A 27840-nucleotide genomic window follows, 5' to 3' on the forward strand; every position below is an offset into this window, starting at 1 on the left:
AGCTCCAAGTTCTGTTTTCGTAAGTACAGTGATGTTAACGTAGCTGCCTTTTGTAGCCTTGCTCGTACCTGCAGTCGTGTTACAGCGGACGCCCAGATGCAGATATCGTCAGCATAGATTGATATTCCAACGGTGTTGGGCAAGCATCTGACTAGGCCAACGAGCACTAAGTTGAATAGTGTCGGGCTCAACACCCCACCTTGTGGTACTCCACGGAATGTTTGGTGGTGAGTCGTGGCGCCATCCTCGGTCATCACGAAGAAATGTCTATCGGTCAGATAGCTGCATAGCCACTGAAAAGTGCGGCCACCAATTCCGGCTTCAATCAGAGCCTCTATAATGGCATAATGTGCTACGTTATCGTAGGCGCCTTTTTTGTCAAGGAACAATGCCGCAGTGAGTCGTTTCAGACGTTTTTGATGTTGAACAAATGTCACCAAATCGATGACATTATCTATGGATGAGCGCCCACGCCGGAAGCCAGCCATAGCATCTGGGTACACATTTTAATTCTCCAGGTACCATTCCAGGCACGTCAAAACCATTCTTTCCATTATTTTTCCGATGCAGCTGGCCAGAGCGATGGGGCGGTACGATGACAAATCTAACGGTGATTTACCTGGTTTGAGAAGTGGTACCAAGCGGCTGCATTTCCATTCACGTGGAACCACACCATTGCGCCAAGACTCGTTGTAATGGTTTAGCAGCACGAGTTGCGCCTTCTGGCCAAGATTGCCGAGCGCCGTATAGGTAACGCCGTCTGGCCCAGGTGACGAAGAGCGCCTGCAAGTCGCCAGGGCCGCATCAAGCTCCTCCATCGAAAACATGACATCCATACGGGAGTCCCGGGACGCAGGAGTGACACATGGTGTAAGTGCACATTGGGGCTTCTTCTGCAATCTGAATCTCTCTGCAACCTTGGTGCAAAGCGAGAGATTTGAAAGGAACACGCTGTTGCGGTGATACGCGAAGTCCACGCACGGTCCTCCATATCTGAGATAAGCGCTGACGTGGATCCAACGACTCACAGAATCGTTTCCATTTTTGAGATTGGAGTGCATCGATGCGCCGCTGAATCTTCTTTTGCATTCGCCTTGCCTCTCTGAGATCATGGATGGATTTAGTTCTCCTGTATCTTCTTTCAGCCCGCCGGCGAATGGCTCGTAATCGCTGCAATTCGGCTTCAAATTCTTCATATTTCGGGAACGGCTGAAAACCGCGCGTAGTCGCTTTCATGGCTTTTTGAATTTCGTGTTCCAGACTAGAATGGTTTCCTTCCTGACATACTTCCTCCATGTGTGACCGAAACGCTGACCAGTCAATTCGTTGGAAAGTCGTGGAGGAGTATTTCAATAGTCCCTTGATCTTCAGATACGTGGGAATATGGTCGCTGCCATGTGATTCGATATCTGAGAACCATTGCACTTTTCTTTCAAGACGCCGAGAGATCAGGGTCAAATCTAGGCAGCTGCTGTATGTAATCCCTCGTAAATATGTTGGACTACCATCGTTGAGGCAATAAAGGTCGTGCTGTGTTGCAAGGGATACAAGCCTCTTTCCCCTAGAGTCCATCTTCAGACTCCCCCAAAGCGGATGGTGAGCATTAAAATCTCCAGTGAGGATCGTAGGGCCGGGTGTCGTGGATAACACGTCGTGCAGTCGTTTAGAGTCGAAGCGACTTGAAGGAGCAATGTAGGCAGCGACGAGAGTGAACGTAAGTTTCTTTGTCTTTACGATTAAACAAACGTACTGGTTGGTGTCGTGAGGTGGGATTAGGTGCAACACGTACGTCAGTTCACATCTTATATATACAATCACCTTGCTCACATCACCACAGGTAGAGGACATGAATGCTTCATATCCAGAAATGCGGATGGCAATTTGAACGTTCGGTTCACAAATTACGAGGATGGGAAAACGGTTTTCGAAGACAAAGTGTCTAAAATCTGAAATTCTTGATTTGAGGCCCCGGGCATTCCACTGCAACAGAGAGGCTTTCTTGACTTCCTTGTGGAATGGCAGCGAGGAGCGGGCCATAGTGCTATACGAAGCTTTCAAGCACTGGAGTCAAACGTGTCCAGTACTTGCAGAGCGCTGCGAGCAGCCGGAGTATCCATGTTTGTCAGTAGTAAACGCATGACATTCGTGAGCGACTTCAGCATAGCAATCACTTGCAAATCCTTGTCTCGGATGTGGTCAACTGCAGCGACGTTGGACTGCAAGTGGCGAGTCATATGCTGTGGCTCTGGTGTTTGGCATGTCTTCGGCAGCGCTGGCCACTCCTCACTTGAAGAAGTATCAACACCATGGCTGCTTTTTTCGCTGACATTCGTGCTCTTATTGGAGACAGATGGAGCAGGAGGCGGCGCTGCAGGACGAGTCATCTCGCTCGAACCTGAAGAGGATTTCGTGGACTTTCCTTTTCGGGAGCGATGTCGCCTTATTGCAGCAGAAGCATCTCTGTGTGATGATCCGTCTCTGGCCATTTTCCTCAAGATTTTCTGCTCGTTCTTTAGACGTGGACAGTCTTTTGAGGATGCCACGTGCGATCCTTGACAATTTGTGCACTTGAGCTCTGTTGCACGGCAGGTGTCAGCGTCGTGTTGTTCGCAACATCGTGGGCATACCGTTGAATTTCGGCAGACAGCACTCACGTGTCCAAGTCTTTGACATCTTCTGCACTGAAGTGGTTTTGGTACGAAAGGCCGTACCACATGACGAAAGTGTCCGACCTTTACGTGCGATGGTAGGCAGTCACCTTTAAAGTCGAGTTTTACACAGCTCGAGTTGCCAAGGCGCCGAGCTTGCAGTAAGGCAATACCATCTGTCGCAGGTTTGATTAAAATTGGCAGGTCGCTGTCGCTAATCGATGTATCAATATCGTAAACCACACCAGCCGTGGTTTCGTAGTCCTGCGGAACGAGGTAGTGGACATTAATGTTGCCCAGGAGCTTTACGGCCATCAAAGCATTGATTGCGCTTCGGTTGCGAACATCAATAGCCAGGACATTCTTTCGATTATTAATCCTGATATCTTTAATCTCTCCTGGGACAAGAGCCTCCAGAGTAACGGAAACCGCTTGTCGATTAAGGCGGTTGAGGTTGTCCACAGGCCTGTCAGGCATAAAGAGAAGTGTGTGCGCCGATGGCCTTCGCTGTGGCAGGACAGTTGACTTACTTGACGAAGACCGTTCGCTGATGTTTCTTCGCTTGGCCTTCCGGTGTACCACTCTCTCGAAGCCTTCATCATCTGAGGCGTCATCGCTTGAGCAGGAGTACAACACAGTGTCCTCACTGCCGGCTTGACTTGGAGGGCAGTTTCTCTTCCTCGGGCCGGTTCCTGACGTGGTAGTAACGTCCCGTCGGCGTTCTATTGACTCCACTTCCATTGCCGTAGCAATGGGAGCGGCGTCTCCCATTAGACCACGGGTAATAACCAAAAATACTGCAGCGCGAAGGAACACTGATCTGTACAAGAATCACTTCGTCGTCGTCGTCCGGGTGAACGAAAATTCCTTAATTATTAAGGGTGAACGAAAATTCCTTAATTCCTTAGTTGTCTAAAATATTTGTGCAAATGCAGGTGCAGAATGGCGCTCGTGTTTTCGACGAGGATACTTTCACCGAGAAAACAGTACTGCCGTTCGAGATAGCTGGTTGGTGATTTGCGGTCCGTGGTTGTCGAACTTTCCCCACCCGTACAAAGACGTCGATCCAAAGGGTGGGTGCTCTCTTGCTCTCTTCCGACCGAGTTACGCTGTCCGTTCATCGCTGAACACCAACTATTACGCCTCCTTGAAATGCACGCGCTGGCTCGCATGTTTCTGGTTGTGTCAATGATTACGAATCGCCCTCCACGTTGGCGCATACGCCAGTGAAGACATCACACACATGACCGATCGGCTTATTGCGAACGTCACCTATACATCCGCTACATAATTGCTGACTAATACAGAGTTTTAGCTTGTCCGGAATTCCGGCAAACGCAGGCCGACTGCGCGTTAAACGCAGGCCGACTGCGCGTTTTGGCGGATGGTCAGGAGGCGTAGGCTTGAGCGGCTTGACGGGTAGCGTCACCTTAATTTGGGGCGCAGAGCTCGACCAAAGAAACACAAAGGTAATATTCCATCAACCGAGTGAATTGTGCTTCAATGCTGGCGTAAATCTTCGGCGTCGCTTAATCGCGACACAATTATGCAGATGCGAAAACGTAGAGAAGCAATGAAACATTGGAGGACGCTTAAGTTTCGCCTTGAAGAGTTTAACGCGATAGCGTTATCGGCCCCCGTTCGCATCGCATATTTCTTTGAGTAGACTGCACTGCAACACAGAACGGGGGAAAGCCAGCTTACAAAGGCCAAGCTTACACCGATCCGCTTAATGTCGGCTTCACTTTTAAACGGAAATGCATTGCTGGGAAGACGTTTTTTCAGGGGCAATATAAGTCGTCTTATATTAAAATATGAAGGCCCTAGGGCCCTTTTTGATTATTAAAGGTGTAAAATTGGCCTTGTTGGTAAAACATTCTTCAAAGTCAGGTTAACAACGCAAGGCCGTACTGTCTTCTGTCCCCTCTGGTGCCCTTACGCTGTTAACCTGACTTTGAAGCTTTTTTTATTAGTGTATTATTTGTTGGCTCTTGCACCGCCGCGCGCGCGTGTCCGAAAATTGGAGGAAGCTTAAGCTTCGTCTTCAAGAGTGGAACGCGATAGCGTTAGCGGGCCCCGTTCGCTTCGCATTTTTCTTTCAGTGGGCTTCACTGCAACAACAGAACGTGGGAAAGTCAGCTTCACATTTAAACAGAAAGGCATTGCTGGGAAGACGTTTTTCCAGGGGCAATATCAGTCCTCTTATTGTAAAACGTGAAGGCCCTGGCACCTTTTTTAAGATTTATTTATTTATTTTTTTTTTTTTGCTATTGTCCCGACCCGCGTGCGTCTCCAAAGCGCATTAGGTAGGCGAAGTCCGAATTTGATCAGCCGAGGATGCGAGCGCCATGTGGATATGATTTTCGTAAGTACCATATACCTGAGTGCGCCGCTGTTGGTATGGTAGAAGTGCTGGAAAAGAGGTTTGTGTTTGAGTTTCCTCGTAACAGAATTAAGTTATCTCGTACATTCAAATTACAATCCGACACCACCATGTCTGTCGGTTGTGGGTAAGTCGTACTCTACCATTTGTCTGACGGATTTCACAATGAGAAATTCAATTTTTGTTCAATAACATCTTGCGCCACGCGGGGTGCTTGCGGGGTCGGGGTCGTTCGGGATGATTTTCTCCTTCACGAACACCTTGCGTCACGCGGAGGGCCTGAGCGGGTCGGGATGGTTGGGGATGATTTTCTCCGTCCCAGACGCCGACACCCATGCCGACGCCAGATTTTCTGCGACACGGGGCCCTTAACATTATCGCGTTAAATGCACTTTCAAGGAGTCATTTGTCGAAAACCAGCAATTTCAATAGGCTCGTGCACACACCCATATTGCCGTGATGATTAAAAACAGACGTACACGAATACATTCGTGTACGTCTCGTACATTCAAATTACAATCCGACGCCACCATGTCTGTAGGTTGTGGCTAAGTCGTACTTTACCACGTTTCTGACGGATTTCACTGTGAGAAATTCCATTTTTGTTCATTAACACCTTGCGCCACGCGGAAGGCCTGCGCCGTCTGGGGTCCAGGTGGTTGGGGATGATTTTCTCCGCCACAGACGCCGACATCTACGCCGACGCAGGATTTCCTGCGACACGAAGCCCTTAACGCTATCGCGTTAAAATAATACACTTGGTTACCGCAATAATAACTATGTGTTTGTCTGGCTGCGCCAATCCGGCCACACGCGTTTAAAGGGGCCCTGAACCACCCCTCCGGCTTCGTGTAATAGCATAGCCCGCGAGTAACATAGGCTGCTGTGAACATCTCAGCCAAGGCTTGCTGTCGTACGCGGTGGGTAGAGCTCGCAAGCGGAGCGCGAAGTCACCTTTCCTTCAAACCCTTTCTTTTCAACAGAGGCCATGATACTCTTTTCTGCGCCCTTTATTTCGTAATAAAGCGGATTCCCACACGCGGCTGCTATTGGCCGCTGCGGTCGGACACAACGCGGCCGTCGCGGGGTGCCTTCACCAGTCCACTGGCTAAGTGCGCTGCGGATCGCTGATGACAACCGCGTTTGGCTTACGTTTAGCGCGTCGTAGGCACCAAAAATGGACGTCGTGGAGCCTACGTTAACATCCAAAATGAAATTTGAACTGCGTGCCACGCCCCACTCCGCAGTAGCCTTCGCATGGCAAGGCATTGAAGAAGGAACGGGAGCACAGCGTACGCCGCGTTTGATTGCCAATGACTCCGCTTTTATGAACGCAATAAATTACTTTTCGGGGCAAAGTATTTCTGAAATAGTCTATTTTCACTTGAAATGTATTTCTCTACTTCGATAAAAAGGGGTTCTGGGCCCCTTTAAGCCTCAGCCTATGCAGCTAGAACTCCCAGTGCGCCTGGGCATGTCGGAACACCAGACAAGTTCAAAATGTCTAATGGTTCTGTTCCTGGCAAAATTACGCAATGAAAGAACAAACGTTACTTTGATATCTTGACTGCAACAAATATATGCCTTCAAGCGCATACTTCCTTGAATACAACGAATACTTCGCTGGAAGCGATCGGCTGCTCACTTGCCTTGACAACCTTCCTCGATAGTTTCTCTACAATTATTTTGAATGCCCGAGCAAGGCGACTTCATTTGCTGAACTGAATTGTGTAAAGACATATAAACACAGCTGTATTTAGATTGACTACGGCCATTTAACGGATACAAAACATGTTGGTGAAATAACAATGTAGTGCGCTTATGAAATGTCGGCGTTTATAATCAGCCACTTGTCGCCAGTTTTTGCGCAGTAGAAAAGGAAGATGCGGTTGTTCTGCGTGCAGATCTAAAGAAAACATAGAACTTCTAGGTGACCGTGTTGGTATAGGAGCGCTTACGTAAAATGTCCAAGAAATCCTACAAAAATTATGTGCTCACACATCGCATTTTCCACGCTATAAGCTGGGGCATCTCTTTCTCTAGTTGAATCAAACAGAAAAGAATGAAACAGCTTGAGATCCATTCGCCTGTTTGATGAAAACTAGATAATTTGTACTTATCGGAGTTTAATGGGCCGACACGCATGCCATGTGTCTGCCCGATACGTGATCTCAGCGTATCTGCGACGACGATGGAGTACTGGTAGTGGGAGGAAGGCTCAATGCAGCCGAGTTGTCGCACAACGTTAAGCATCCTATTATCCTCCCGTCGAGACATTCCTTCACAGAGCTAACGATCAGCGCAACTCACCGCCGTCTCCTGCTTGCTGCTGCACTGGAGACTCTTACCGAACTGAGGGAATAGAAGTGGATCGCGCGGGGAAGGCAAATGGAGAAATAGAAATTAGCGCAACTTGCACTAAGTTGTGCAAGGCTGGAGAAATAGCGGAGCTGGTCATCACCTAGGTTCTTCCAGCTCAACTTGGCTCAGCGAAGTTTTGCTAGGTTCGGCAAAGTTTCCCTAGGCTTGGCTAAGTTTTACTAGGCTCAGCTACTCGCTCAGCCACCTACGCTCGCTTTCCTGCGCACGGAACTAGAGCATGGGTGTTCTGTGACTAGAGTTCCTCGGTCCGTCGTCGCGGAAAGGGCCGTCGGTGGTCGCGTCGGGAAGCGGTAGCAGCTCGCCAGAGAACGCGGCCGTTGCAGCGAGCGCCCCCGCCGCCATGGGGGCAGCAACGAGAGACGCGGCCTCCTCTTCGCCACCTCAAACCATCCCCCTCCCCCCCCCCTCCCCTTATCCGCACGTCGCCGCGCCAGATAGGGGAAAGAGCGCGTCAGTACTCGCGGAATCTCCGTCGCCTGCAGCTGTGTCACCCACCCTCAGAGAAATCTCGCTGCCTACATTATCCACGGCAGCTGATGGCCTCTCAACTACAGAAGTAACCACCTGTAGGTGCGGACAGTGCACGCCGAGACCGCGTGGTCACTGCCGCATCGTACGCACGCCACTTTGCCGGTCACGTGGCCGAACTGCTCACTGCGCGCGCACTTGGGTGGGTCACACGCGGCAGCGTGGTGATCAAGTTACACCTGCGACCAACACGCACAACTCCCTCGATCTCGACATGCACCTGCAATACCTTCTCGCCTACGCGAAGGGAAGGTTCAGAACTGGCTGCGCCATCTCCATGCGGATGCACCGGTTGCCTGAAGCGAACTCGGGAAACCCAGATACGTACTCTCCGGAGATCCCTTGGACCTTTCCGAAGACTTCCAGCTCTTTGATGAGAGCTTCGTCTGTAAGATCCAACAGGTAGCCATACACCTTCACAAACTTGGAATGGACTCCTCGGTATTCAAAACGAACCTCTACATTACGAACATTCAAAACGGGATCAGTTAACAATCGATCAACCGCGGCCTAGGACTTGAACATAGTTTCGATCCTGCCTGCTCAAAAATCGTGAACTTCCTGGAGATCAGCGCATGCGAAACGCTTCACTAGCTCCTTGCATACGTCCACGTTGGTCGCGCATTTCGGAACACGTCCGAAAAAGGTCCACGGCCAAACCTGCGAAGCGGCCACCATCGCGTTCAAAACCGCGTGGCGGCCGCGCCTAGCAGAAGCTAAGCTACCACAGTATGACTGCAAAAGCTAAAACCCTCAACTAAACGCCAAATAATATCAGAAAATACACGAAGCCTGCTCACCAAACACCGCGACATCTAGCTGGAACCTTCAAAGACGCGCGCCGTAACCAGACATGCCTAGAGGCGATCACGTGGATGACATCAGCTGTCACGCAGGGCAGATCACCGTGAGTAAGAGACAAAAATGCGTAGATTACACGTTAAAGGAAGGGCGGGGGGGGGGGGGGGGTAGGGTAGTGGTAAAACAAAGCAAACGTGAAAAAGAATTGCCACGAACCTGGAAAGTACTGATGCGCTCCGGTATGAGCAACCGTACGCCTGTCCCCACGGCCGCTCACAAACTGGAGAATTCGGCCTGCAGCAGTGCCTTTTATTAGCCCTGAGGTGGCGCCCGCTCACGTGTGACGTCAGTCGGAGGACTCCGCTGCCGCGCTGCGCACGCGCTCGCCAAGGTCAATTCACGTGGTCGCGTACATAAAGGAAGGGAAAAAAAAGACTACACTCTTTTTCAGTAGTTCAGTGCAGCAGAGCCAAGGCTACGTGACCATCGAGCGCAGATTCCTGTTCGAAACCTGGTGATTGTCCTAATGGCCTTAACAAGTGTACCAGTCGGAAGATGTTTACTTGACGGCTTCTCTGCATCTTACAGAGCTGCAATTTTTTAGCAGATTTTGCTTCGTTCTCTAACCAAGCGTTTATTGAGGCTCTCGGATACTGAAAATCGAGCTCTCGCTTGTTTAAGTCAAAACTCGCAAAGGACCAAAGAAATGAATGCAACTGTGTTTTAGACATTATTTATCAATAATAAGTACGAAGAATTGATCGGCTGCTGTTCAAGCAATTTAAAGATACTGTGTTATTGTAAACGTTCTTTTTAGAAGTGTATAGATTTAGACATAAGAAAGTATGAAAATTGTGGTAGATATACCTTGTGATTGACAAGCACAGACGGAAATTTATTAATGTTGCTCTTATTTCATTTTCGTTTCCGAGACTTTCAGCGTTATCTTACAAGCACTGGTGATCTTATCAGGAATACTGATATTACGGAGATACCCGTATGCAACGATTTGTATTGTTAGCACAGTGAAATGAAAATCATTTGTTTATAGAATCAGCTTGGTGCAAACAATCAAGCAGGCGTGCGGGAACATTAAATGTACATATTCAGCAAAGCTCGATATGCTCTACTGCAATATAGTTTGCTTTTGCTGTAGACAGTCGCGAAAATGTCAGCCATCGAGCGTGATTAATTGGAGTGGTTAACCTTTTATGGTTCAAGCACAGTCCTATAAAATAGCTCTAGTGCACGAGTTTGTGCGCAGGTTGTTTGCCGGCCACTGCGCCTCCCCGGGGCCGTATATGGAACGAAGAGGCACAGCACCATTCAAAATGTCATGTGAAAGTTGACGTAAAGCGCAGTGGTGGTTCACAGAAAAATTATCTGCGAGACAACCCCGACAAAAGTTGGCCCGGTCAACAGACTGTAAGTATGCAGAACCCCATTATGATGTTACGCCGCGTTTTAAACGAAGCGAAAAAAGAAAGTACGCAGAAGCCTTGGTTTAGACACATTTTGCACCCAAGCATGCAGGTATTCAATCTAACTTTGATTTTCCTTTGGTGGGAGGGTAGGTAGCGATCAAAGGCACTCAGCGGAATGAACCTACCAACAAAAGGCAAGTCTCCAACCTAATTACACAAAAGTTGGAAAGGCGCAATTCTTGTCATTGTAATTTGTCTTCAAAGACATCTGGAAGTACTACTGACTGTTTCTCACGTACGGCACATATTCATGAGGAACGCCTACGCAACCATAGGAATAAATAGTGATCAAGTGTTTTTGTCACCGCGAGTGTACGGGAGTAAAAATTTGCAGCACTGTACGTATAACGCCCATACGAAATATCGCGAGCACCAGAACATGACAGATATACTATGCTGTAACTGGATTTGCCAATGAAAAACGGGAAGAGAACTTATTCGAGCAAATGTCCGCCGAAGTGAAATAGTTTTCTAGGGAAACCAGCAGCCTATTCATCAGCGTTTGAGTGGCGCTGGACAATAATATATCACACCCGTCTCACAGAGAAGTAGTGTTTTATATAATCAAGCATATCTGTCGTCAAGCGACACTGCTCGCTGCGGAGCTGATTCAGAGCGGAACACGGCGTAGGCAACCAGGCGAAAACGGCCGATGCGGCGATGGCTTGCGAGCGGTTACTATCTGCCGAGATATACGAAGTGATCCAAAAACTTCCGCTCTTATAGGCAGCTGGCAAGCCAGCTCGAGACTGCTTTGCATTGAGGGGAATTTGGCTTTCAGAATCACCTCATTATCGTGGGGGCATCCCACTCGTGTTGGTGTACAATATGTGGAAGGGGAGTGGTTTCACTATCCTTAGCCGTAAAGAAAAACATGAACTTCACTAACTTTAACCGTCGTGAACAAAAAAAAAAATTGGCCCCTGTCGTCGCCTCAAGTTCTCCGAGAAGGGAAACAACTCTTTGTCCCTCAAGAAAAAAAAACTGTTTTTTTGCTAAGCAATCTTGTAGCACTTTGGAAAGAAAACAGTTTGCTTGCTCTCGCATGATTGCTCCGTATCGCCATTTTGTCAGCAAAATAGAGATTGTGCTTGTGGAGTCGGGGCATTTCATTTCATTTCAGGGCCGTCAATCAGCCTGCACTTTATATTGGACGCGTAAACGCAAGCTTGTTGAACAAGCAATGTTGAACTCACCGTAACGTTGCTGTGCTGAACACATGTTCCTCACCCACCAGCCCGTAACTCGGCCAGCAGCGGACAACCAGCTCCACTTGCGTTCCTCTCAATCCTGTTTTAAACTGAAGCATTCTTTTGCGAACACTCACGTACATTTATTTCCTTTCCATCGCTGATGGGTGCTCCTGCTGTCTTGCTGAATAGCTCCCACTACAAAACATTTCACTCAATATTTGTGATGCGGGGTTCGAATGTGGGTTCCTCAGCACAGAATCCAATGCTCTAAACATAAGGCTGTAATCTGACGTGCATATGTTGTCCCGCGCATTGGGCTCACGTTAAAGATCGCCTGGTTGTTAAAATTAACCCCCGCTACGGCGTGCCTCATAATCAAATCGGGCGCATGGCACGTAAAACCCTCCAACTCATTCACGCATCGTCACGTACACGCCCAACATGCCACGACCAACATTGGGGTGGTCTCCGCGTGCGTCGCATTTCGTAGCACGGGCGCGTGTGAGAACATGCACATTATCCAGTTTCCTCTAAGCCAAAAAAAAACATCAAATAAATTACCATATTGATTGCATTTGATTCACAGCTTCAGAAAAGCCCCATAGATTCCAAGATGCGCGTTAGACAAGCATGATATTTTTATTACCTCTTTATGCGGAAACGCTTCCAGACAGCAGTAATTTTGCATTGACGGCTTTCTTGGCTAGCCAACTACGACGCTATCGAGCTGGCACGACAGCCAGATGTGAGGCTTTTTGTCTTTTGGATGAATATGAATGCACGACCGATAGCACCGGAGCAGCCAGGAAGTGGCCCACCGGGCACGTAAACATATATGTTACGTTAGACCAAATGGTAGCTTACAGTATTTTTGGAATTTTTATTATTGGAATTATTGAATTATTGGAATTTTACATTATTTTTGTTCTTTAAGGACTAAATTTTCATTTATTTACATGCAATATCGTAGCCTGAATCTTGTTGTGCCAGAGCTTTCCACAAATCTTCGTTACGCTGGCATTGTGCTGAAGCCAGGCGCCGAGCTGATCGGCAGAACAAGAAAAAAAGAACTGTTTTCTTGGTATGCAATCTTGTAGCACTTTGGAAAGAAAACAGTTTGCTTGCTCTCGCATGATTGTTCCGTATCGCCATTTTGTCAACAAAATAGAGATTGCGCTTGTGGAGTCGCGGCATTTCATTTCATTTCTCGCTTCCCGGCGGTCGGCGGCGACTCGTCCACACACGGCCGGGGCCCGGCGCTGACGGCACTCATGAGTTACCCTCCCGGCGGAGTGTCTGATGCAACCGACGTCAAGGCGTCTCGTCCGTTCGTTCCCCTATAGTTGTCATGCCAGGCTTTCCGGCGATGGTTCCGCTTTGCAAACAAGCGCAGTGCGTTACATGCTGACTTTGCGTTTCGCCTGTAATACCCGTGTCACACGAGCGTTTGGAAGGCCTTCCAACAGATAGTGTGTTGATTCAAATGTCGAGTTGAAGCTGCTACACTGGCGGTTTCGAAGGCCACCGAGTCAATATTCTGTCGAGTCAACGGAGCACCCTACACCTCTGTCGAAACCTCGATTGCCTTTGAACAACAGAAGCGGAAACAGTGCGAACGCGTCCTCTCGTTCGTAGAGTGTTCGTAGTCACGATTAAAAGGAAAAAAAATCAAACCAAAGTTATCTAAAAAGTTGTAAACAATGTACAAACAATGTATTAAAATGTTTAGAGAAAAATAAAACACATTCTTGAGCTTTAGGGTGGATTTATTATGATTTCACTTTTGGTGACATGAAACGAATGATGATGACGATTTATAGCAATCCGTTTTGAAACGGGGCGCTGGCAAATAGTCACCTAGCCTGCTTGATTTAATCGGGTATGGCTTGTTTCTTTTACGCATGCATGACTTCTAATTGCGCCATTTCTGTGTATGTACTCCGTGGTTTTTCAAAAATCAAAGAAATGCTCGCTTTAATAAGAGCGCTTACTGTGCTCCTTCACTTTACGAAATATCTGATCACTTGACATAGGACGTTATTACAGTACACTGTGTGCGTTTGCATGTACATGTACTTCAATAGCGCACGGCTAACGGTAAAATCACACCAGACCTTGAAGCAATGTGTTCACGAGAAGAGCTCCACTAACAAAACCAAAACTGAAACCAGGAGAAAAACGATGGTGCTATTGGCGAGGTAACACAACCACGCTAGCTCCGCCAACGTACAATTGATTGGGCTGCCACTATAAGTTGTCTCTGGGTATACGTGATTCCTTGCCTGTAACGGTAGGCGCCATTAAATGTTACCACGTATCAAACACTCTCGACTGGTCCGGCAACGATGTGAGCCGTATCCTACCTAAAAGCAAGGAAGTTTTAAAAAATTGCTGCAGTGGAAGCTCCCGTAGCTTCTTACCAGGAGCGGTGAAGCCAACCATTTTGCCCGTCCTTCACCTCTGAAATAGAAACTTTCGGGTGATGTCCGCTTACAGGTTAAGTTATTTGACTTAAGTATTGTAATGCCAGGCTAATTAGGAAATAAAAGCTGTTTGTTCCCAACGAAAATAATAACTTAATTCATCTGAGTATTGATGACGTTATCTCCGATAAAATTTGCAAGCATGTTCAGATTTCATACTAAAACCAGCAATAAAGACATACACGTAGATAACATTCAGTCCGGAGAGATAAGACATGATTAACTCGTGAGAAGTTTGAGAAAAGCGCTGCTTCACCATGAAGAGAGAGAACATTTATTTCCACCAGTCACGTCGCAGAAGATGGTCTTCCCCCGCAGCGCCTCTATCCATCGGCCGAGATCCCGAAGGACTCTTCACCATGAAGGAATGGTTTATCGTGCCCCTCCTAAGGTGGCTGCGGTGCGTCATCTTCAGGAAATGGTTTCCACTCCTGCAATTTTTTTAAAGCTCCTTGGTAAAGAGGCATCGGGTACAAAGCCTGGCTCTGAGTCAATAGCTCTGACTCAAACCCTGACTGTGAGTCAGACGCTGGCTCCATATCGCGACGGCTGCGCTGCCGTCTTATCACGAAACCGACGACTTGACAGAAAGTGACGTGGACAACGCTGTGTCTTGGTTGTGATTTTTTTTATTTTTCACCGAAAAAAACGCAGGGGTACAAACTCGTGGGGTGGTATCACGTGGTTAGGAACCTGCACCACGTGACAGTGGCACTCCCTTGTTGCGTAAGCACGATAAATGCGATAAATGATGTGGGTGCTGCACAGAATACGTGTAACAGGCGCTACTGCAGGCCGCATGCAGCGTTTTTTCAGTGGCACTGAGGGCAGACGTATGCTTGATACTGGAGTGCACCAGTATTTTACACGTTCGTAGCGTGTTTTCATTGACGGGGGTGTAGCAACTTCTTCCTCGCTCACCTGCTATCATCATCGTCATCGTGACTGTTCCATAAAAACGCCATGTTTGCTCATCGACCGCTCTTCCTGTGTGGTCCTTCGCGGGTTTCTACAAAATGGTGCCGAAACCCGGGAGCTGTATTAATGAACGACCGAACAGCCCCCAGGACCGACTGACGACGAGCCCACGCATGGATTCGTCGGGAAGAGTGGAGTCAACGCTACCGACGGCCCCCATCCATCAACCGACAGCCGCCAGCTATAAGGAGGCCGACAGAGATCATGTATAGGGCTCTTATCAGAAGGACGGTAAGCCTCATTTTCGACGACATTGACACGGCGCTCAGTGAGGCCACAACGGCTTAACTGCACTTCGTTCACCTGCTATCACCATTTTGTAGGAACCCGCGAAGGACCACACAGAAAGAGCGGTCGATGAGCAAACATGGCGTTTTTATGGAGCAGTCACGATGACGATGATGATAGCAGGTGAGCGAGGAAGAAGTTTCTACAGATGGTAATGTAGGGGGCCTTTGTCAGGCAGTTGCATCTGCCTTTAACCCCTACATCCCAGAGATGAATTGTCTAAAGAAAACATTTCATTACATTAATTTATTTTAGTACTCCTACCCCCTCGTTAACTCCCGGCATTTCTTTTTCAATATCGCGCATTGTTTACTACCACTGCTCAGTACCGTAACTAACCATAACGCACCCAAATTTCAGCGCTTAGAATAGGAGACAGAATTGTTGTGACCTTTGCATAAAGCCATCAAATGCAGTTAAAGGACTGATGGAACTGTTCAATGAACGACATACAGGTAAAACACCATGCATTTACATTTATTATGAGAAAAACAGAGTGGTAAGCGTAGGAATTTCCAATGGTTCAATCCGTGCTGGTCATATCGAGTTTACCTGAGTTAATTTCTCAATGAACGCGGCATTTTAGAAATATAGGGATGTCTCTTGTTTACATTCAGCTTTTGATTATTCTTCAATGCGTTGGTGGGCGTCGAATATCAGCTGGCTGGGTGGTGGCAAACAGGTGCAGGTTGGTCGTTGGGGGTTAGGGCCTTTCCACTACTTCCGTCGAACGGGGAGCTAGCCTCTATCATCGAAATTATTGAAGGCGATTGCCCATTCCATGGCGAATGAAGAGAATAGGGGGTCGATGTCGAGGCGGTCTGGGTTAGTGGCGGATATTTAGAGGCGACTTCGCAGTCGACCAATGAAGCCTGACATGTCGTGGCTTATCCAAGAGTACGGCGCAAATTCACGCTGGCGGAACTGCTGGCGTGACTTCCCGTAGTGCTTTAGTGCGTGCAGAGACCTCTGGTTTACCAAAATAGAATATTAGAAATGGGATTTTTAAAATTTTAAAATGCTGAATGTTTCCTTCGCCTAGTTCCTTGAATGAGCCGGCAAAATGTCAAATTAGGCCTTATAATTGAACAATGAGCAGATAACTCCAAAACACTCTCACTCATATTCATATTCAAAGCACTCTCACTCATATTCATTTAGGCAATACTTTGACAACATATGCTTTCAGGTTTAAGGACTCCCTGTTGTTATGCGACATCATTTGCGAGGACTGTGAAACGCATTGTGGCACTTACCGGCACAGAGAGTAGTATTGATGTCATCACCATATGTCTGCAAACTGAAAAGGAAGTAGGAACTTTAGGCAAAATTCACAACCCGAGTACCAAAGCAAATTGTGTGCTCAATCGAATCACTTCTGCGGAAATGTTTTAGAGGAACGAGCTTCATGAAAGTAAAATTATTTCCAAGTTCCAAAGAGTAGAACGAAGGTACAGAATAAACAAATGCAAGTATTTCGGCAAGAAATCGTCATAGTTGATGACATATTTATCAAACACTAGACCAACTACGTTTCGCGGCAATCGGTGTGCCAAAGGCATTAGCCAGGAAGATAAAAAATCGTAGAGCAAAGCTGGCCTCCGGGGTTGCTAAAGAATTTTTTTTTGTCAGGATAATTGGCACACGCCTCTTTAACTTGGTAGACTTCTGTAAATTGTGCAAGTTCTTTTTGTCCTCTCTCGAAGGAATGGGTGTTGGTCTCTCATGGTCTTCCCAGTGGCAACACCAAAAACCCTTGCTCGATCAAGGAATCCCGCCTTTGAAAATAGTGATTTCTAGTTCTCTGGTGTCTTCGCAGTAAAGAAAGAAGAGCGTGAAGCCTAAAGGAAGAAAAAATTGAATTTGCAAGGACTTTTCATTTGGAGGAATCGCATAGATATGAAGTGCAAATGGACCACACACGGCAATCCTATCTCTGTAGAAACAATGGTGCCTTGCGCCTGAACGCCGGTGTAGAACGATTACTCATGGCAGCGCGGCATCGTTTACTAGCCCTCGATGCCCCGCCTCATATATTTGTAGTGCTATCAACACTTTCTGGCTGTGCGAATGGGATTTCAAGCACGAATCATCAAATTTCTATAGAGTTCACCGTGTGCTTCCCCGCCCCCTCCTTCGGCTGTTCCTGGAATCAAATGGTAATGGAATGGTGGCACACATTGCGCACATGGATTGAAAGAAAAGCCCGAAATTCGGAAGCAGAGTCGTTAAGGAATGGGTACATATTCCTAGAGCACTAGACCTTGATTTTTATGTGATGCTACAAAATCGGCAAATTTCCATTGTAAGCAGCGTGGTATTTTATACATTATACACTTTTTAATTACTCCCTAAAGGAAACGTTTGAGCATTTAGAGACACAAACTTATAGTTGTCATAAATAATACGACTTACCGAAAGCATGCCCACCTTCAGGCACAATGATGGAGACCAAACTCTACGTTGCAAACTGGTGCCATTATATGCAAATCCACGGTGATTGGGAACGTGCGTGTTTTTTTTTCACACTTTCTGGTGTGAAAAAAAAATGAGGCGCGACAAAAGGTGGTCAAAGATATCTGCTGGAAAATATGGCGCTATTTATTTGTGCCAAAAAATCTGAAAAAAATTATTAAATAAGTGTTCAGGAAAACGTATCACTGCCTTTCGCCATTACGTTAGTCATCAATTTCATAATTTTAAAGCTGGAGGCACCATATGTACAAGCATTTAAGATAGCTCTTCACTTTGCTTTACTTGCATGAAAATAGTTTACGAAGAATAAAAGATTTCCGGAAATTTTGGATTAGTCATAATTTTCACAATATTAAAGCTGGAGGCATCATATCTACAAGGATTTAAGGCTACCCTTGCTTGTGTCCCGGCATGTAATGTTGTCCCGATTTCCTTAACGCGTGTACAGAATAACTGAAGCTAACCTGAGCGGTTATGAGCAGGCAGCTGTAGGTAAGTATTTTTGAAATGGTGTACCAGGCTGTCTAAAGAAAGGACAATGTATAGCTGTGAAGAAACAAATAGCCTAACCTTAATTCAACCAACAACGCCATGAAGAGAAATTTACCTTATGAAAGCAACAATCATGACCAACTTTTTTTGTCATTTGGTGACTAGAAAGGGACTTAGGTAGAAGAGACAGCGCAACAGGATGTCACCACAAATTGACATGTTCTGTAGATTCCTTCATTCTAAATACAGAATATACTTTGCGTTCACGCCATATATTACTTATTTCTAATCAACGCAACTGAAATATATTGACGCTAACTGATGATCAAAGAAAAATTTTCAGCGACAGCTAGGTAAAGCACTTCATAGAAAAGTAGCATCCCTCATAATCATATCGTCGGTTTGCCACGTAAAAGCCTAGATTATAATTAAATTTTTTCCATATAGACGTAAAGTACTCATCTTGTATATATGTTCGGGAATTATTGTTCCTAAATGTGTCTACTGTATTGGCCAGGCACTTACTCGACCAGCAACTGGCATGTGCTCTACGATTCGAGTGTTGGCACAATGCTTCTTTAAAGGGTGTGTACTATAATTCCTAACGCACATCAGCAGAAATCCTTTTCCCAAAACCAAAATCGACAAAATACTTCTTTCAAAAACCCTAGACATTAGAGAGATTACAGGCAACAGTGCGCGGCAGAGATAACAGCCAACCAAGTATGTTTCTAGGTACGCGAGCCAAAATAATAGTTTTTTATAGTGAAAGTGTTTCATTTATTGGAATTGTAGGGATCGAATGGATTTGCTCAGCCACTACTGGAGTGGGAAAGTTCTGACTCTTACGGTTCAGAGGATTTAAAGTTCTTTATGAGAACCTATCAAGAAAGGGGTCAGGCAAGGAGACACAATCTCTCCAATGCTATTCACTGCATGCTTAGAAGTAGTATTCAAGCTCTTAGACTGGGAAGGCTTAGGAGTGAGGATCAACGGCGAATATCTCAGCAACCTTCGGTTTGCAGATGACATTGTCCTATTCAGCAACAATGGAGACGAATTACAACAAATGATTGAGGACCTTAATGGAGAAAGTGTAAGAATTGGGTTGAAGATGAATATGCAGAAGACAAAGATAATGTTCAATAGCCTGGCAACGGAACAAGAATTCAGGATCGCCAGTCAGCCTCTAGAGTCTGTAAAGGAGTACGTTTATCTAGGTCAATTACTCACAGGGCACCCTGATCACGAGAAAGAAATTTACAGAAGAATAAAATTGGGTTGGAGTGCATACGGCAGGCATTACCAAATCCTGACTGGGAGCTTACCACTGTCGTTGAAAAGAAAAGTGTACAATCATTGCATTCTACCGGTGCTAACATATGGGGCAGAAACTTGAAGGTTAACAAAGAAGCTCGAGAAGAAACTAAGGACCGCACAAAGAGCGATGGAGCGAAAAATCCTAGGACTAACGTTAAGAGACAGGAAGAGAGCGGTGTGGATCAGAGAACAAACGGGGATAGCCGATATTCTAGTTAACATTAAGCGGAAGAAATCCAGCTGGGCAGGCCATGTAATGCGTAGGTTGGATAACCGGTGGACCATTAGGGTTACAGAATGGATACGAAGAGAAGGGAAGCGCAGTCGAGGTCGGCAGAAAACCAGATGGGATGATGAAGTTAGGAAATTTGCAGGCGCAAGTTGGAATACGCTAGCGCAAGACAGGGGTAATTTAAGATCGCAGGGAGAGGCCTTCGTCCTGCAGTGGACATATATATATATATATATAGGCTGATGATCATGATGATGAGAACAGTACACATAGCTACGACATCGTTAATAATTTATGAGTGATACAGTTGAAAACTTGGATCCTGCATTTTTTTCGCAATACTCTATAAGTATTTTTTAGCCTAGCGTCAATAATAAAAAATCGTGAACCATTGCACTCTGTGACGGTGGATAACAAGCGAAGCTGTTTGGTACATTGACGGAGAGCACACGACTTGCGTTGTCTTCCATAGCGAGCCGCTTACGGCTGGCCTCTCGAAAATTAACTTCATTGGTGTTTTCCGCCCGCCACCGCTGACTGTATCCTCGCATCTGTTATCGTCATCGCTATTCGTACGCACCCTGCCTCTCGGGAGTGCGCACTATACGCTGCCTCCCCATTATGACGAGAGAAGTTAGCCGCAGCGATGGCCTAGTGGTAGAGCATCCGCCTCGTATGCGGGAGGTACCGAGTTCAAATCCCCGTGCCGCCGGGAACCCACGGATTTTTCTAATGGGTAGAGATGTCCCCTGGCCTCGTCCTCATCTGTCATGGGGGTCCACATCTCGAAAGAGGGCCCAATAGAGATTTCATCTGTTGTCTCTGGGCGCCTCTTGTCCAACCACAGACGGCCTTGTAGACGAGCATCCGCCGCGGCTGTGGGAGGCAAGTGGTGCCGCCGGGTACCTACCGGCAAAATAGGTACAAGCGCGCTCCCGGCCTGGTGCTCGGCCATTATGGGACCTCAACGCTTGGAAAGGGGTGTTTGACCTCAACCCGAAGGCGCTCCCACCTCAATAGGTGCTTGGGGCGCCACATGGGAAATGACCGCCATGGGAGCGGCCCAGACATCACATTTTTCCGTGCTCACGTTGGTTTCGACGGGGATTCAGGGCCCAGGCTCCTTTCCCAAGCGTCACCCCTGAAGGAAGCCGAACGCCAGGCCGGGGCACACTTGTACCCATTTGAACCAGTGGGTGCCCGGCGGCGGTGGTAATCGAACCCGCAGCCGAGGCGGGCGCTCTACCACTAGGCCATGGCTGCGGTGATGTCTATAAAAATTTAACTATCCAGTATGCATATGGGAACATACATAGGGAAATGTACATAGAAAAGCATGCATGCAGATGGAGGCAGTCGAAAAACCTAAAACAAACGTATTCTTCTGTGTTTATGTAAGGCTGCGTGAGCATTTGTGCACATACACATTTAAGAAATATTAGTCACATGCAATGCCTCCGCTTGATTGAACTCTCCTATATTATGCATGTGCACCTGTTGCTTCCCATCTGCACCTATGCAATAATGTTGATGGATTAATGACGCTCTCAAACCAGCTGCACTCTTATATATCGCATAAACAAATATTTGATGTAATTCCATTAGTGCTGAATCATGCAGTGTGAAAAAGAAATGAAGTGCACCGATATTGAATGAAGTGTTTTTATTGGACGATATAAAACGTTTATTAAAATGAATATCTGATGTTATCATCAAAAGAGACTATTTACATATTTACACCTACTTCCCCTTGGAAAGCATGGTCGCCAGGCTGGCCTTGACCTTTGTGTCGGTCGTTCCGAAGGTGCTGCAGGTGTATGCTGCAAATAAGTAGATGCAACAGTGTGAGGGAACATAACAAATATGTATTTTCTTGTATGTTCATTAAGCAGCTCAATATATTTGCTCAAACTACTTAAGTCAATCCTCAATGCGGTTTAACTATGACTAATTGCTGTTTGTCAATACAAATCAGTACCATTATACAGTGCTTCACTCTATGGTATGATGAACAATTAAACTGTTACAATTGCTACTGGTGCCAGCAACGGTACGTTACCTTTTATGACAAGTTCATATGACACATTATTGTACTTAATTATCACAAATGATCTCTATAATTGCTGGAACTAGGACACCCAGTTAGACAGTGGTACATTTTCGGCTGGTAAATAATTATACCCGCGCAAAATGATATGTTCAGAAGAGTGACTGGAGTATTGACAGTATAATGACAAAGATTGCAATTAATTTTCCTTAATAGGCATTCGAGTGTCTTTCTCATACTCTTAACTCATTACTCATCATTGGCCACAACTTCAAAGTAAGGCAGGTGGATTGATTGTGTTGATATGGTCACTTAGTTTCTTATAGATAATGATATATCTTGGTCATCCTGACACGGTTGCAAGTTAGGCATACCACATGAGCACCAGGAAAACCACGGGAGCACTTTCTGCGTTGTGGCATGACACATATGCACCTCCTGGGAAACAAAACTGAAACTATAGTTAGAATCAATGCTATCACAGCAAGTTATTTAAGGTGCTCTCAAACATGAGTATTTTTTCTAGGGTTTCGAGGTTCAGCACTTTTAGTTAATGCAAAAAAATTAACAAATGCCATGTCAGTATGCTTCACTGTCATTTCTTTTCAGGAAATGCTACCAATTTGTCTACATTTTTTCTGACGTGAGTGGCTTCAAAATTATGTTTAAGACAGTGATTCTCTGGAAACCGTGTATAGCAAATAACGAGACAGTATACCTACCTATGTTGACATTTTCTATTTCCTTGATCTTTTTCCAAGCTTTCCGTGGGTGTTTTCATGAATATTCTCTGGCCCCCTATGACACTCGCAGTTTAGTAGCTATAAAAATGTTACGGTTTAATGCTTGCCAAGTTACTGCCAATCCATAATTTTTACTTACAACGAATAACACGTCAGTCGTTTGAAATACGCTATTAAATTCAATTGAATTGAATCACTTGTTTAATAAAGCTGAAAAGGGCTTGGGCAAGTTCGTAATTGATGACAACACGAGCACAGCACAGAAGACAAGGACACAGGAAGACACATACCTAAAACAGACGCAGCAATGTGACGGAAAACTATTCAATGAGTGTTCTTTTTACTATTCATTAGTAGTTTTATGTATTATTTGCCATAGTCTTGGACATGTATATAATTATCTCGGACAGAATATACAAGACGACGGCAATAAATGGAACAGTAATGAAAGACGGAACACTTATTACGCACGAAAAAGACTTCATGCCGTGCGCGACTGTCAAAATGCGAATCGGCGCCAGGAGCTGCCTATACAACCAGGTGATGAACAGTGATAAAAGCATGCAAACTGGGCCGCTATAACGTAAAATAATGGAGGAAGGAAACCCCAGGAGAGGCCCTGGCCAGCACGAACGTATTGAAGAAGGTGTGGCGGAAGTCACGTGCTGTTTTCGCAAAGGATCACTGGGACGGGTACACCAAATGTGAACGTTGCTATGGCAACCGCGCTCCTGAAGCATTCGCTGCTGCTCTCGGTCTCTGAAAAGTGAGATAAGATTTTTCCGCCGCTGTATTTCCCGCAGCACCTTTTGTTCGCGAGAAAAGCTGACTTTGGAGTGTTGTGTGTAAGCTTGAAAGGTGGGTTTTGGGTCTGTGAGTGTGAGTGTCAACCAGCAACAGATACACTCAAGCAATCACGGCGCGGGTCTTCGTGGTCTTCTTCAACGTGCCACGAAAAAACACAGGAGCGCGTCTGCTTCACTAAAACTGCTACAGAAGTTTTGTAGGCTTTGTTTTGACGCAGGAGCACTCACTTCCGGCGGCTCGTAACAATGCAAGTTCAAAGTTCGCGCCCATCTGTTCCGGCGCGCTGCAGAACCCCTGATTGGAGGCGCAAAGAGAGGTGGCACACCAACATGGCACCAACAGGTCTCCATTCTTAGATCTCCATTTTTGGGGATGGAATAAATGCATTCATTTATTGAGAAAAGAGGGGGCCGAAGGTCGCTGTCTGATACAATAACTGTTGCGAGAATTATGGTATCTTTGACTGGTCACCTCCATCCCCTAAAGCTAAGTCGGGCAGATCCTTTGTTCTCCGAACTCAGAGGGGTCGAGGTGGCTGGCCATTGCGACCAGCGAGACACTTGCGCTGAATGTATCAGTTGCATGCCACACAGCACCTTTACCTGTTATCATATGCAGCCAACCAAACATTCTGAAAAACACCGCTGTCATGATATGCTTTTGATAGACGAATTCACATGAGCTTACGAGCAGCTGCTCATGCTAGCTGCAGCCGAGTGACGCCATTTTTATTAAAAGGAGCAAGAAGGAAAACCAGATGCCAGCACCGCAAAGATAAAAAACGAGAAGCAGCAAAAAGCAGAAATCATTGACGCAGCAAGTTTCTCATTTATTAAAATATCTTTATTAGGACAAGAAAAAATAGATGGTACCTTTAGATTATGCTGCGTACTTATAAGCGCTCACATTTGCGGACCGCATGCAGGTGCCTAGTAACAAGAGTGCGCTTCGGGTGTGGAGCTTAAGCTGTGCTACCAAAATAAAATATGTAGGCAGCTTGCACTAGTGGTGCAAGGCTGGAGTAAAGAGTGGAGCTTGCGATCGACCTAGCTTCTTCCAGGTTTTACTAGGCTTGGCTAAGTTTTGCTAATAAATGCTAGGTGCTTCTAGGCAAGGTATTCCGAATCGGCTCGCCGCCGACGCGCAGATTCTCGTTTGGCCGCGCAACGCGCTTCAAGATGAGCGGCTTCTTCTTCGGGTGTCCGGATCTTTGGTCATCCGATGTCAAGGCTACATGTAATCGCCACAGTGTCAACGAGAGTGGTGCCACTGTCGTGGCGGCTCCAAGCTTTATCTCCCCGGTGGCGTCACGGCCAAGCTGCGCCTCCACACTTGCCGGGCTGTGGCTGGTCGAAACCTGCCGAGCCGGCGTCAGAGGCACTGGCTGCAGTCACGGACACCGCGCGCGCTCGGCGCGAACGCGGGGAAACGTGGACGGCGTTGGCAACAGCTCTGCGCGTTGCCTCGTTGATGCTGCAACAATTTCTTTCTCTCGCTCTCACGTTCTCTTTCTCTCTCCCGAGCACAGCGCACGCCACGCGCATGCTCTCACTCCCTCTCCTTCGGTGTCGTAGCCAGAACTTTTGTTCGAGGGGGGGGGGGGGGTGCTCAGGTTGCAGCGCCGCCTCCTCCTCATAGAATTTGTCGAGGGATCAAACATATGAATAATAACTGCATTGCCAATGCCATTGTATAGTAGAGCTGCAAACGAATTATTGAGCACTATACACTGTCGAGTAAAACATGTATTTTTTCATAAAAGAATATATTCGTACGCCCCAAAAATTGTGGCAGAAATAACTGATATCAGTGCTTCCACATTTTTTTGGCTATTTAATAAGTAAAGAAAATATCACACGAACTTTAGAACTATATCAGTTCGAAAGCAGCAAAGCAGTACATGCAGCTGATATGAAAAACGTAAAGGCCATGAAATGAATAAGTTGAGGACAAATATTTTGATGAATCTTTGTCATTCAAGAACCTTGTTTACATTTTTCTACATAAGCAACGGCCAGGAAAAAACCTCAATGACGCTGTTCCTGGTTGCAATCGATTGCGCAGGAGCAGCTGTAACCGGTCGTGCATTGCAATTAAACCGAGATTATAGTCGCAACAGTGAGTACAAATAAAAAGTAGGTGTTCTGCAATATATACATTAGAAATGCGAAGATAGAATGGAATATACAAATGCGAAGATACAACTGGCTAAAGCGCAAAAAAGAGTCGCTGGAGACAAAGTTCACTGCTTGTATACACAAAACCTCGCAACAAGATATTTAAAAATGCGTATAAGTCTCCAATAAATCTACGTATTTAAGCAAACGTCACTGTATATAATGCGCCAAACAAGACAAATAAACATGTTGCGCAGTCACAGATAGTAAACTTTGTGCAGAGAAAGACAGATGATCCAGGCAAGAACAAAACTGTGGTCGCAGAAATCATGACATGTACTCGGGCCATGCGGCGGTCGCGATAGCGCCATATGGGTAGAATAATAGAGGAATAATGCAGAAATCAATACAAAAATGCGTATTTTAACTGCCTGCACAGCGGCGACAATTATTCTTCTCCCACAATCAAAGGAGGGTAGTGCTTTGTTTCAAAAAAGAAATAAAAGCAGGTGTAGCTAAAAAAAAATTGCCGCGTATCTGCGTGCTTCGCTGCAAATGTCGTCGAAAGACGATAGTCTTCTGCCGGCCGTACTACATGAGTGCTGGTCTGATCCGCGGCCACCCGTGATGCTGTTCTCGTACCATTTCCGTCCTGGCATGATAAATGCAATGGAGGTTTGTTTGAACAGATTTCATTTTACCGCATTATTTCATCAAGCGGCCATTTATGTTTTGCCCTGCCTCAGACAGCGCTTCCTTTATGTTGAATCGGCCGCATCTGGCTGGCATTGATAAAATTGAGGAGGCGCTGCGTGAGACATGGACGCCATCTGGCAATACATCGGGAAACATGAGCTTGTGCAGAGGGTTTCCTTCCTCCATAGCAGAGGGCGCTCGTCGGCGCGCAGTCGGGGAACGTCGTTCGTCGGCGCGCATAGCATGGGATTTTCAGCGCAGCTTAAGAAACTAGGGTCTTTAGAGTTACCTTTCTATGTATTTTCTATTAAAGGAACACACCTCCTAATACTTACCTAGTGATGTTGCGCCTCAGATATGCGTGATATTTACTTTGTGATCGATAACGTTCACAAGTATGAACAGCCGTACCAGTTTAAGTAGTGTGGGCGGTAAGCAAGTGGTCCAACTTTGGCCGGGTGGCTGAATCGGGTGACATACAGACAAACAGACAGACAGACAGACAGACAGACAGACAGACCAAATTTTCAGCGTTTAAGTTCCCCAAGAAAGACTATCGTCTTTAAAAGGAAAGAAAAGGACAAACGAAAGCCATAGATGATGCCGCAAGTTGAACTACCCAATATCCGAGTGTGTTTTTAGCGAACACCGCGTGGGCCGGGCTTTCAATGAGCAAGGTCGGTCAAAATTGGTTATTGATGTCCTCGTAATTTTCGTATTCGCATGATAATTTTGATCATGATGCTAACTGCTAGAATAAACAGCGAAAATTTCTGCGGTTTTAAAAGCTAATGAAGAGTCGTACGTTTTCATAATTAAGAGCTTACGGACCTGAAGGAACAGAGCTTTTTACTTGCATTGATTTTTGCTGCTTCGCTATCTAAAGGACAAGCTTCTCTCGGCGGGGCAGTTGAGCGAAGCGGTCAATGACTTCGGACACGTTGATGCCGACGTCTCTGTGGGTGTAAAGAAGCGCCAGCCTAACCATGCGTTCCACAGACATTGTAGAGCGCAAGTAGTTTTTTAGTAAACTCTTGTTAAAAAATATTCTCTCTGCGCTGGCAGTGGTCACTGGAAGGGTGACTAGAATCTGCAGCAGTATTTACACATTTACAAAAAACCTGCAGTCGTAATGAGAGATGGGCATCTATTCCGGTGATAAAACCTAAAAACACTCCTTCGATGTCGTTGGCATCATTTTTAGGTATCTTGCACAAACAGTAAGCTGTTCGATTCCAGCAATATACGTCGTTTCGTCAGCAAGTATTGAAAAGCAGCCTGCTTTTTCATCTAGGCTTCCTTTGATAATATCACCACAAATTTCTATAATTTGGCTTTGTGCATCTGGGCTTAGATACGAGGCATTACTGGGGCAACTTTCCCAATGGTTCTTCAGATATGTATGTCCACAATCAGCTCGCATGCGAAGAAGCGCTCTGAATATACCTGTATTTTCAGCGGGGGCTATGCTTAAATCCATAGGGCCACTGTCCCTGTGGCCACGGAGAGCCAGACCTTGTCGCCCGCAAAAAAAAAAAATCCTCAATAATAGGCCGTTTACTTTCTTCTGTTTTCTAATATTTTAGTTTGCCTGCCCTGGTCCAGGTGATCGATCACAATGGGCACGCTTCCTGAAAATGTTTAGAGAAAATTATCACCTGCTAGCTGACAGTCACGGTGATATTTAGTATTTTCGTGTGTGTGGAAGATTGCGAGCGCGTGCTTCCATTTCTGGAACGGCTT

The sequence above is a fragment of the Dermacentor silvarum genome, chromosome 9 (genome assembly GCF_013339745.2).
Source record: "Dermacentor silvarum isolate Dsil-2018 chromosome 9, BIME_Dsil_1.4, whole genome shotgun sequence".
Classification (NCBI taxonomy): domain Eukaryota; kingdom Metazoa; phylum Arthropoda; class Arachnida; order Ixodida; family Ixodidae; genus Dermacentor; species Dermacentor silvarum.